The sequence below is a fragment of the Eumetopias jubatus genome, unplaced genomic scaffold (genome assembly GCF_037043125.1).
Source record: "Eumetopias jubatus isolate StellerSeaLion01/CBP00866 unplaced genomic scaffold, mEumJub1_p1.0 scaffold_11, whole genome shotgun sequence".
Lineage (NCBI taxonomy): Eukaryota > Metazoa > Chordata > Mammalia > Carnivora > Otariidae > Eumetopias > Eumetopias jubatus.
In genome coordinates this window covers 120503296-120516120 of record NW_028274817.1, presented here as the reverse complement: position 1 = coordinate 120516120, position 12825 = coordinate 120503296, and the positions used below count along the sequence as shown (strand labels likewise).

The following is a 12825-nucleotide window of genomic DNA, read 5'->3' as shown; positions in this document are numbered from 1 at the left end:
CTCCCAAAGGACCTCACAGTGTAGGTGGGAAGGAGAGACACCAGTACTTACCATAGAAGTGATGACACATAAGTAGAATTTTTGTAAGAAATAATGTGGTGCTTCAGAATCTTGGAGGAAAGAGGGTGAGGTGACTTCTGGCTGAGTCACAGGGGAGACAGGTGGTGTTTGAGCTGAAAGAAACCCAAAGCCAGGAGAGCAGATTTCATTGCATTTGCTTACTTCTAGCTTTTCCTGTGGCGAGCAGCCCCCTTTACCCAGCCCGACTGGCTTCACCCCCTAGCTTCTCCTGTTCTCAGAGGTTTTGCACCAGCTCTCCGAGCTCAGTATTGTGACCGACAGGAGTCTGCTTCCTGCGAATTCTCTCCCCCACTCACTGGGGTACCTCATAAGCTGGACGTAGCAGCTTGCTCGGGCTGTCCTAACCAAATGCCACAGACTGGGTGACATCGACAATAGAAATTTATCTTCCCAGTCTTGTGGAGGCCAGAAGCCCAAGACCAAGGGGTCAGCAGGTTTGGTTTCTCCCAGGCCTTCTCTTCACGTCTTGCACATTAGCCACCTCCTCCCCGTGTCACCACGTGGTGTTCCCTTTGTGTGTCTCTGCCCAGTCTCTTGTAAGAACACCTCTGAGATTGGATCAGGATTCGCCCTGATGACTTCATTTCACCTTACTTACCTCTTTAAAAACCCTATCTCCAAATAGTCACATTCTGAGGTCCTGGGGGTTCGGACTTCAACTTACAAGTTTTGGGGTATACAATGACTCCATAACCCTGGGAGAAATGTCCTTTCTGCCTTATACCTTGTAGCCAAGGCTGTCAGCTGCCTCAGTGCTCTCAGGAAGTATATATCCCGTCGTTGAGCTGATGGAGCCACACCTGGTGTGGGAGCATTTAAAATAAAGGGGAGAGGGAGGCTGCCATCCTTGAGTGTGGCTGGTGAGGAGAGGAATTCGGCAAAACCTCTCCGAAGGGTGTTTTGGGGTTCAGTTACATGAAGCCCTGCTGTTGCAGGCACCTTGTGATTCAGTGATGCCACTTTTTAAGAGTTGACCTTCCGTGCATATGCCCCTGTGGAGGCATTCTCCGCAGAGGCGGTGTGAGGAGGTGGGTGACTCTGACGCTCACCTGGGAGATGTGTCTGTGGGCCCTTCCCTGCTTCTCATGGACCCACGCCCATGCTGCCTGCTGGTCTCCCGGCCTGGATGGCTGCTAGTGCCTCTGAACAGAATGGAGATGGAAATCCTGTCTTTGCCACTCCAGCACCCCCCTTGCAGGGGCTCCGATCCGACTCACAGTTCCCCTGGTCACCTTGCTGCACAAGCCAAAGCCCACCTCCCCAGTGCAGCACATTGCTCTCTGAGGGGCTCTGCTCTGACCCTCTGGCATCAAGTTCTCGCCGCCTTTGTGTACCTCCTTGCTGGTCTCGGAATATAAATTAAATTATAACCGGCCCCGTTCCCAAACCATGCAATGGCTTCTGATTGCACTTGGAATAAAGTGCAAGCCCCTGACCATGACCTGCAAGGCCCTGTATGGCCTTCTTTTTTGTGGGGCATCCTTTGTCACTCTCCTTTCCCATCCAGGCTCGGGACTTATTGCTACCTTTCTACCCCTTGAACAAGCCAAGTTCGTTTCTCCCTCAGGGCCTTGATGCTTGTTAAAAGGCTGTTCTTGGGGCGCCTGAGTGGCTCAGTCGTTAAGCGTCTGCCTTCGGCTCAGGTCATGATCCCAGGGTCCTGGGATCGAGCCCTGCATCGGGCTCCCTGCTCTGCGGGAAGCCTGCTTCTCCCTCTCCCGCTCTCACAAGCTCCTGCTTGTGTTCCCTCTCTCACTGTCTCTCTCTCTCTCTCTGTCAAATAAATAAACAAAATCTTTTAAAAAATAAATAAATAAAAGGCTGTTCTTGGAACAACACAAGCCTACCTCAGGACATCTACCTGGCAAATGGCAATTGGGCGTTCATGCTCAGCTTGGGGAAGGCACCCTGTGTAAGCACAGTGACTGAAAGATGGATGGACCAGTTGTCGGGTGGATGAATGGATAGAGGGGTGGGTGGTGGGTAGATAAATAGATGGGTAGGTAGATGGATAAACAGGGTGGACTGGTAGATGAATGGATGGGTACCTGCTAACAGCCCTTGCTTCAGTCCTTGGTTATGATGAATAAGGATCCAGTGGTACTTTCTGTGTGCTGAAATTTTATTTTAAGATTTCAGTTTACAGAAAAGCCAGTGAAATGGGCTTGTCTTTCTATCCTGGCATAACTTTGAGAATCAAGACATAAACATCTCAAAATAGATTTGGTAGTGGACTTGTTTTCCAGTATCGTATCTTAAAGCTTGCGAGAAAGCGAAGTTGTGCTGTGGTCGGTTATTGCTCTCAAATTTGGGAGTTCAGTGAGTACTGTGTTCGGGGAGGCTCTGGAGACCAAGGGAGAAACGAGATCTGGGGGTGGAGCACGGTGGCCGTGGGCGCTGGCAGGTTCCATCCTCGTAGCTGCCTTGCAGCCATTTCCGCCCTCGCCTTTAGGAGCTGCCGCCAGTGGGCTGGCACTGACCTGCAGGCTTGTGTCTTGTTGGGACAGATGAGCGAGGAGGACGAAAGTGAGAACGTCCTCTGCTAATCCCAGCAACAGCTGTAAAACTGAATCCGTATGAAATCGAGTTCTTTAGGGGAAATGTGCTTCAGTATAAAATTCATAAACAAGCTAAACCCACCTGGGGGTCACCTTCCTGTACGTTTTCCCTGAGAGGTGACTTGGCGTACAGAGGTGAATACAGAGACTTGATTTTTCCGTTACTAGACAAGCTTCTTACAAATAGATGTCAAAGTAAGAGAGATTACCCAGCCAAACTCTACTCCTCATTTGTGGCTTTCGGGAAGACATTTGCTTTTCCTGGGCCTCAGCTAAGTAAGGGGCAGCTGAAGCTTTCCACTCTGAACTGCTCCGCTGGGAAATTACGAAGCCCGCGCTGGGGTAACAAGGCTACACTCCAGCTTGGCCGTTTTCCAGGGCGGAGCCAGCGTCGGGCAGAGCCAGCAAGGGGCGTATAGCTTCCTCTCTGGGCGGTGGTCTTTGTGCTTGCAGACTTGCCTGGATCCTCCCTCCTGGAAAGGAGAAAACGGCGCCGCAGGAAAATCCCTGACGGGGGTGGGGGTGGGGGTGGGGGCGGGGGCGGGGGGTAACTCCAGTTCCTCCCCGCAGGTAGAGCCACGTGGCTTTGGGAAACGCGGAGTCGGGACTGGAGCGCGACCACACATTTGCTTCCATGCTGGTCTGGCCTGGTGACTTCACGTTATTTGGAAGGAAGCGTGGCGAGGCCAGCGTGCGCGGGTGACAGGGTTTGGGGCTGGGTCGGAGAGAGGGAGAGCCGGAGCCAGGACTGGAGGAAGAGGCGTGCCGAAGGCGGGCAGGCGGCACTGCCTGCGCCCAGTTCCGAGCGGAGGCCGGCGGGGAGGGAAGGAGACGCAGACGGACCCGCAGACTCGAGTTCCGGGTTCCGGGCCGGGGAACGAAGCCTTCCGCGAGCCGCGGTCGGAAGGCCCCCTCTGCCTTCCAGCGGCCGGAACTGCGGCGCTCGCGTAACTTCCGGTGCGCCCCCGGGGAGACCGTGCGGCCGCATCGGGAGCTGCGCCTGCGCCCCTGCTGGGCACCGGAGCCAGCCGGCCACGGCCGCCGCTTCCCAGATGGAGAGGCCTCCGCAGCGGTCCTGACGCAGTCACCCTCTGCTCTTTCATCCTTTTGTCTCTCCTGCCCACTGGACCGCTCTCTTCAGAGCTCAGACCCTTGTCGGCTGGCCTTGGTTGAATTTGCATAAAGGTGCTCATCAGCGTTTTTGCCTTTCTCCAGAAATCCATTTAAACACACCGGACACTCATCTCCTCTCAGTCTTTCCAGCTGTGGTTCTCCCTTATAGGCTGTGCTTGCGGGCTGACATGGCCTGGGAAGCACCCATTCAGACGGCCATACAGTTAAATGCTCCTTGTATTAATGCTGTTCATATTGTCAAAGGCATCAGCGAAGGCCCCTCTGCCTCCTTTGGAGATCGTCTCTGTTGCCGCTTAACTTTTGTAGGCTCTTCTGGTTGATTGTCTAGTTAAGGTGCTTTGCATCTTGACTCCAGAACCAAGCTGTGAAGTCTCAGGTCTCCAGTTCTTGTTCTTCTACTGAGACCGAATGTGGCGCTCTACTGAATCTATGTTAAGCTGGCTTTCCTAACATTAGTGGATGAAGCCAAACGTCTTAATCAAACCTGAGTGATTAACCCATGTTAGAAATACACGCACATCTCGGGGTCCCTGAGTGGAAGGGCCGGTTAAGCTTCCGACTCTTGATTTCAGCTCAGGGCGTGATCTCAGGGTCGTGAGAGCCAGCTCCGCCTGGGCTCAAGCTCAGTGTGGAGTCTGCTTGAGATTCTCTCTCCCTCTGCCGCTCCTGCTTATGCTCTTTCTCTCTCTCTCTCTCAAATAAATAAATAAATAAATAAATAAATCAATCAATCAATCTTGGAAAGACTAGAAAAGAAATATATGTACATCTCATCCATGAACTGTGAACATTGGCTTTGAGTTCTCTTCCTTGGAGAAGGTACAGCTTGTGAGAGGGCATGAAAGTGTTCTTGTAGGATGGTAACATGACTAAGCATCGTGCAAAAGTGGACTTTCTAGAATACTGGTAGACTGAAAACTTGCTTCACAGAGAAGAGCAAGGTTTGGGCAAGCAAGGTCATCAGGGAAGATGCAGTAGGTGACTGAGTCCATGCATTCCTTTTACAGCTGCCTACCCCCAAGGCCACCTTCAGTATCATTCGTTTTTAGAAACTTTGGAAAGGAGGCACCAAATGCTGGCAGCTACTTTGTTTGGGGCCAGGGGAAGGCAGCTTAATTGCAGCAAGTTTTTCCTTTGTTGGCCTTTGTTTTTCTACCAGAACTCTGAAATTATTGTGTGTGCCGAAGACCACCCGGGAATGTCAGGCCCACCGATGTTGAGCTCCCTCACAAGATGACTGTGAGGACTGGACAGCCATCTGGTTCTCTCTTCCACCTCCTTCCCCCTCAGACCCACAGGCTTGTAGATATCTCTACATAGGGCCACAGTGGCTGGTCTTTGTCTCTGAGGTCACTCTAAATTACTTCCCTTTTTTTGTGTGTGTAAGATTCCCATAACCTAAAATTTACTGTTTGAATGTGTATCGTTTAGTGACATTTAGTACATTCACGTTACGCAGCCGTCACCACTGTCTACTTCCAGAACAGTTTGTCACCCCAAAAGAAAACCACCTACCCGTTGAGCAGTCACTCTTGACCTGGGTTTACTTTCTTTAACTTGAAGGGTAACTTGAAGTGATCCACTCCCTGCAGTAAGAGTATGTCTTACTCAAACATAATTGCCGTCAGTTGGGATGTGAGATGGATACTTGGCTGTCAGAACTCATTTCCCACAGACTCAGTATGTTAAGTGGTTGTCAGATTCTTGTAGCTAGTCTCAAATCAGTTTAACTCATAAATTTGCTGACGGTCCACACATTTGAATTAAAAAAAGAAAATCGGTCTGCAAGCCACCTATTTCTCTTAAGCAATCTAAAGTACATCCAAATATTTCTAAGTATGTGTTAAACCTGCACATCCGCCAAGAATTCATAGAAGACAACACAGAGCCAAGAGCATGCTTTTATGTCTGTGCCCCCACCCCCATGCCTAGCAGCCCTCTTTCCTCCCACTCCCAATGCAGAAATCATCACCACCTCCACCAGATTTCAGAGGAAGGGGAGATGAAGGAGGAAGACAAGCATGGATAGTGACAGTGTGGTAGCCTGAAAAGTATATCTAGTTCAGGTTTTCTCAAACAGCGTTTGGAGCATATTCTTGGGAATATGCATGTTCTCCTTTTGAGTATAATTTTCTGTCTTTGTTTCCATATTAACCCTTAAGTTCATAAAAGGATATTCTGCCTGATGTGCACAACCACACCTGATATGTGTGGAAGTGTCTCATTGCCAGTGCTAATAACAGAACTGTCTCTAGCTGGGAGGAAAGAGTCTGTCCACATTCTCATGCAAACCAAGCTCTGTCTCTAGACGAGGGAAAAGACAGCCAGGTGCCAGGCCCTCAGAGCTCTGTGACTGTCTGTCAAAATAAAAGTGATGGGTGAAATGAGTCCTTCTGTGACATCCGGGAAACTATAGGAGCTGAGATCTGGGAGCACAGGAGAAAGAGCTCATTCCCAGCAAAGCCCCTTCACTTTGTCGCATTAAACATCTGCTTTATGGTTTTGCTCTCATGTAAATTTGTTTTGTATTTCCTAGCCTAAGAGCTATGAATTATAAGGAAAATAAAATGTTTTATATTTAGACATATTTCACAATTCAGTAAAAAAGCCATAGACTACATGATTCCATATGTAGGCAGAATCTATAGAGACAGAAAGTAGATTCATTTGCCAGGAATTAAGTGTTGGGGGGCATGGGAATGACTTGCTAGAGTAGATACAGAGTTTCTTTTGCGGGTGATGAAAATATTCTGGAATTAGATAGTCCTGACGGTTGCATAACTCTGTGAATATACTAAAAAATACTGAATTGTATACTTTCATGGGGTAAATTTTATGGCGTGTAGACCTTACCAGTTTTTAAAACTCTGTCAACACTGGAATGCCACAGGAAAAAAAAGTCAATTTAAAATGAGTCTGTGCATTACTCAAGTCTGAGCAATGTGGCAGCAGCTCTGAGGTCGACAAAGTTTGTAAGGGGTCAGACAGTGAATATTCTTGGCTTCGGGGGACAGACTGTTCATGTTGTGATGACTCAACTCTTGTAGCATGGAGGCAGCCATGAACAGTACTAATGGGAGTATGTGTAGCTCTGCTCCAGGAAAACTTGACAGGAACGGTTTGCCAGCCCTCGGGTTTGGTCAAGGGATGGCTGTGCGTGAGTGTACTTTCAGGGATGGGAATGTGGGACCTGGCTGGCAGTCTGTCTAGACATTTCAGAGAGACTGTTCTTTTGCAAGAATGAGATCCATTTCTCTTGTCGTCTTCATTTTACTTGTCTTTTGTGAACTTCAGGAGTTTACAGTGTCCACCCAAATAGGGGTGGCCATGGCTCCTTCACAGCGTAGAAGTAGAGGTGAGGGCAGGATGCTCTAACCATGGGCTCCTTTGTGATGTTCTGCCTTGCAGTGATGGCGAGGGGTAGGGAGGGCAGCCCCAGACCCTAAAGACTGGCATGCCACATTAGGTGAAGTGACCCAGGGGGGGCTTAAGGCTTCACCAGGACTGCCCGAGAGGCTAGGGGGAAGAGTTCTTCTGGAATATAAGTCCTAGGGTGCTTGTCTTGTTCTGTTCCCTTTTTATTTGTGGAATTCTTCAAGCGCACAAATGTTCCGTGTCAAAGACAGGGATACGTATGCATTTTATCACAAGTATTTATAATGTAAAAATCTCACAAGCATTAACATAGCACAAGCTATGAAAAGACGTGAGTGTCCTAGACACCCTGGTAATTATGCCTCGCTGTAGTAAACGTGGATGTATGAAAACCCAAATTATAAATCTTAGTGTTATAAAAGTGCTTTCTCTTTGGACATAATTCATTGAGGGCATTCTTTAAAAAGGCCTCAAGCACAACGAGCATCAAGATCTTGTCTTCCAGTACCCTTCTATAATCAAAGCAACCAGTGCTCCTGGCAGGGAATGGCTGGGTTTAGGCCGGGGCAGGGAATACACAGAACGAGCCTGGAACATCTTGTAGTGCCAAAAAGTAAGGAAGGACTATACCAAACAAGCCCAGTAACAATAAGGATATGTCAGAGGGACACAGGAGCCAACTTAAAAGAGCTTCCTATGACCAGAGTTGGAACAATTGAAACAACGAAATAAAGGAGTGTTAGATTGTAACCCAGTATATAAAGTAGATATTCCTGAGTCCATACTGATATATACGTAAGTGATCGAATAAATAAGTGGAGAGAGAAAAGACAGAAAAATTCCAGATAATCTGTGTAGATCCTCTGCCTTCAAGCAGGTGGAGCAGAACCCCTGGCTCCTTAAATACGGGCTGTGTATGGGTAACCTCCTTCCAAAGAGGGCAGGATGGCAAGGCGGAGGGAGAGAAGGAACTTCTGATGGAGAAACTGACATATGCTAACCCCTGCCAGGTGACGCATGGAGATTAGTTGTGTTGACAGCATGACCCTTGAGATCCTATGAGAATGGCACTTTTTACCTTTGTGATCTTCCGCAAAATCCATAGCCCTAATCGTGACAAAAACATCAGACAAATCCCAGTTGAGAGACATTCCACAAAATGCCTGAACAGTACTCCTCAGAATTGTCAAGGGCATCAAGAACAAGGAAATTCTGGGAAGCTGTTACTTAGGGGAAGCCAAGAAGACGTGACAACCAAAGGTAATGTACCCTGGACAGAACAGAAAAAGGACATTAAGTAAAAAAGGAATCTGAATCAAGTGTGGGCTTCAGTTAATACTAATGTCCCCGGATTGGCTCGTTAATTATAACAAATGTTACCATACTAAGGTAAGATGTTAACTGTCGGGGAGACCAGGCATTGGAGATACCAGAACTCTCTTATTGTCGTATTTTTTCTGTAAATCTAAAAGCATTCTAAAATGAAGTTATTATTTAAAATTGTAATTTTTTTTAAGATTTTATTTTTAAATAATCTCTACACCCAACGTGGGACTTGAACTCAGAACCTCAAGATCAAGAGTCGCATGCTGTACTGACTGAGCCAGCCAGGCGCCCCTAAAATCATGTTCCTTTTTTTTTTTTAAGATTTTTTTTTTTTTTTAATTTTATTTATTTGTCAGAGAGAGGGAGAGAGCACAAGCAGGGGGAGCTGCAGGCAGAGGGAGAGGGAGAAGTCCAATGCGGAACTCAATCCCAGGACTCTGGGATCATGACCTGAGCCGAAGGCAGACGCTTAGCTGACTGAGCCACCCAGGTGTCCCTAAAATCATATTCTTATAATGCATTTTGAGTTACTCAGTTTGTAAATATTAGGAACATACCTTTTGAGGAGTGAGTATGGCGAAATATCTAATCAGCTACCAGATTCTTACTAGATAGGTGTTATGTGGATGGCCATGCACCCTGCAGTGAGTGTTAAGGTCATGGAGATGGCCTGGGGTCTAGATGGTACCCTCTCTTAGGAACAGGATCGTGTCCTTGGTAAAATAATAGGTGGAGATGAGAAGTCGTAGGAAGAACGTAAGCTTTGGGGTTGAAGACACAGGTTCAAATTCTCATGCTCCTTTTCAGTGTGATTGCTTCAGGTCACCTAAGTTAATAACCTCCTGTCCCTGGATGATGAGATGTCCATAGCAACCTTCCTTGCAAACTTATTTCAACGCTGACTGGATATAACATTCATGCATCGGCACAGTGCTTAAGATCAAGCAGGTGTGGAAAAAAGGGAAAAGTCACTCTTACAAATAGAGCAGTAATCTGGGACATACTTCAGAGTAGCATGTGTTACTTGCTTAAATGAGCAAGACTCAGAAATTGTGAATTCAGAAGAGGCTGACAGAAGCAGGTTGAAAAGAGAAAACTGATTCTAAAGGGTGGTAAGCACAAGACCGGGGAGGGCTTGGGGCTCTTGGTATGGGAAGGGGCTGTTAGGAGGGAGGGTGCTTTCTCTATGGGAGTGGCACTGAGGTCCTGGGCTGCTTTAGGAAGGGAGGTGGAGGGCGGGGACTTTAAATACGGATCATTGTGAAATGACGGGCTGGTAAGTCACAGTCAGCCTGTGACTTCTTTGTCTTCCTCACTGAATGCTTTGCACACAGTAAAACTTCCGGAAATACTGTTAGTTGTTTGCTGGATTATGTTCCTGTTGAGTGTGTAATAAACCCAAGAGTACAAATAGAATACAGAAAGATATAAACTAGGCTATTCAGTGGGATTTTTTTCTTTCGTTGTTCCATCTGATTTTGTAATGGTTGAGTTGAACTGTGTATCACACATACTATGTGGTTAGCATAGTAAATAGCTAAAGCTGAGTAAAATATGTTCAGTGGGCTTTCCTGTGTTTCCCCCTTTTAAATTATAAGGAGGAAGACACCCAAGCCTTTTGGGGTTTTAAAAAGGGCCAGTCTTTGGGGGTCTAAGCATCGAAGCCTTGGGAATGTTCCCCCTGAGGTCAGGAGGAGTTGTTGGAGTCCCGGAGGTTAGAGTTGACGGAGCCTGCGTGAACTTGTCCTTCCCGAGGCAGCAGGCACAGACAGGCCAGCTGTGGTGAGCATGGCTTTGAGACTCCTCCGTGCTGGAGGCAGCTAGAGCCGGGGGCTGCGGCAGAGCGCGGCTGCTGGTCCCTGGAGGAAGCGTACCGCTGTGTTCACGGCCCACCACGCAGACGGCCGCGAGCAGGGAGCAGACGCAGGGAGCAGGGAGCAGACGCAGGGACAGGGAGCCGGTAAGAGCCTCCCGCATTTCTTCTGAGGGCAGCTCACCCCGGATGGGACTGTTTGCTAGCCTTTGTACTTACCAGTGTTTCTTTTGTTCTCCTGTCTTTAATAGCAGGTTGTCGGCTCAGAGTGCAGTGGCTAAGATCTGGGGAGATCCGCAAACATCTCCCTTGTTTATTGTTCTGCCTGAAAATGAAAAATAATGCAAACTGGGGAGCAGATCCCAGCTCGAGCTCTGCATGCATGCACGTATGTCTGCAGGCACGCTACGCGTGTGCTGCATGTGTGCTGATAGATATGTGCAAATTTTGCAGCTTTGGTCTCTGCAGTTTGCTAAAAGTGCATTGAAACTAGAAGGCAGTGCCTTTCGGTACCGTGTTCCGGGCTGCAAGCCATCGTGCTGGTGTGACCAGCAGCCTTGGCATGTGGGAGCCTTGCCCTGCGTGAGATCCACAGACCTCTGCCTTCCCTGTGGAAGGCCAGCATTGCACGAAGACCCGAGTTGCTTGTCTGGCCTTTTCTTTTTTCCTTGCCAGTAAGAAATTAGCATTTTCATGACTGAGACCCTGAATGCGAATATTGAAAGGAAATGGTGAGTCAGCCACTTGGAAGTGGGGGGGTGGAGGGGAAGCAGCAATATCAGGTGTGCATGTTGAGTCATGAAAAGATGTTCTGTGGGTAAATTCACACATAGCCTGCTTGCTAATTGCAGTGAAAACATCACAATGGGAGAAAATGGAATCAGTGTGGTTCTCAGTATTTTCCAGTTCTTAAATTTTGCCCTCGGGTGTGGTTGTGACCGTTTAGAGGCATTTCTTTACAGGTCTTACCATACATGTGCTATGGATCTTTTTTTATCTTTTGAATTGTAAAAGAAACATTTGTGGCCGTATTTCTAAATGATTTAAATGCCTTGACTTTACTGGCGGAGGCTTTTGTGTGTGGAGGGAGGATGCCATCTTCAGAGAAATTTCTGCATATGTATGTGTGTATGTGAACACATGCACACACCTGCCTCTGCTGTTTGGGTCTGCATTTACTGACTCACATGGGTAGGAGTTATTTTAAAATGCATGTTTGAGCGGTCGTGCTGTTGAGAAGGAAAAAGGAAAGGGAGTTTGAAGAAAGATTTTCAGAAATCTACCTGGCAGCATTTATAACTAAATAATTAAAGAGCCTTACACATCGAAGACTTACAGAAGGAATGAATGAAACATATCACATAAAATATCTGAAAATTTGGTACAGATTGGCTGGCTGGCATATTTTCCTTGTGAAGCAGAATCTTTGAGGGGGTATTGTATAAATACTCTTTATGATTGTGTTGCAGACAAGTATTCCACAGATGGTAGAAAGAGGTACACTTTCTCTACACTTGCTTTTTGTCATGCATGGTGGCAAAAACATTGTCTGGCTCACACGAACACATACACCCCTCAAAGAAAAAATTTGCAGGGTATTCTCAGAAATGCATGAACAGAATACACACAGAAACAACTTTTTTAGAAGAGTACTAGAAATAACCATATACGTTGGTATTAACCATACGGGTTGTATTAGGCATCAGTTGCCCAGCTGGCGTGACGTGACCCTGGTAAGTGTATACTTGCTGCTCCTTGTTTTGCATGGACTGGCTGTTTCTCCAAAGTCTACCTTTGCTTTTTAGAGGTATATTGGGAAGCTAATATGTCATGTGGCCTTTAGCATGCATTTGTTTTACTTTTAATGCCTTTAATTCTTTGCCTCTTCTGTGCATTAAAATTTAAGAAGAGCAAGGTGGGGAAGTAGCAGAAACAAAGCTGCTGTTTTTTGTCCGCTGCATCAACCTGTCTTTCCCTGGTTAGCAGACACTTGTGCTTTCTAGCTGGCTTTTCCTAGATAATCAGGTCCTTCCTGGGAGGCTTATACACATAGCTGGATGTCTGAAGAGGTCCTAGAATTACTTAGTTTTTTGCCTTAAAAAAAAAAAAAAAAGAAACATTTGCAGAATCCCTTCTGTTAATTCTTAAAGTTCACAAAGCATTCTCTCTCTCTCTCTCTCTCTCTCTCTGTCTCACACACACACACACACACACACACACACACACACACACACACACACACATATTTTGGGCCTAACCACACTGTATACCGTGTTCGTTCTACAGTAAACTGGGCCTTAAGTGACTGGATTCACACATCTGGTTCATAGAGAGCCCTTGCATGCAGTATGGCTGGTTGTTAACCTGGTGGGTTCCTGCTGATTCATACCTCCCACCTCTGATGTTGAAAAGGTCCTACAGGGAAGTATGGGCTGAGTGGAGATCGGGGCACACGTTGCCAAACCTAGTCTCTTACTAACTTTTGCGGCCCATATCCAGTGTGCTGATGGTGTAAGTGAGAAGGAATCGCCATGTGGC

At 47.2% G+C, this 12825-nt stretch overlaps 1 protein-coding gene across 2 annotated transcripts in view; it reads left to right on the top strand.

The window, feature by feature from the left end:
* The window catches only part of SHROOM2 (shroom family member 2), a 140137-nt gene that overhangs the window by 95671 nt on the left and 31641 nt on the right, over positions 1 to 12825 (top strand). The window lies entirely within an intron of this gene.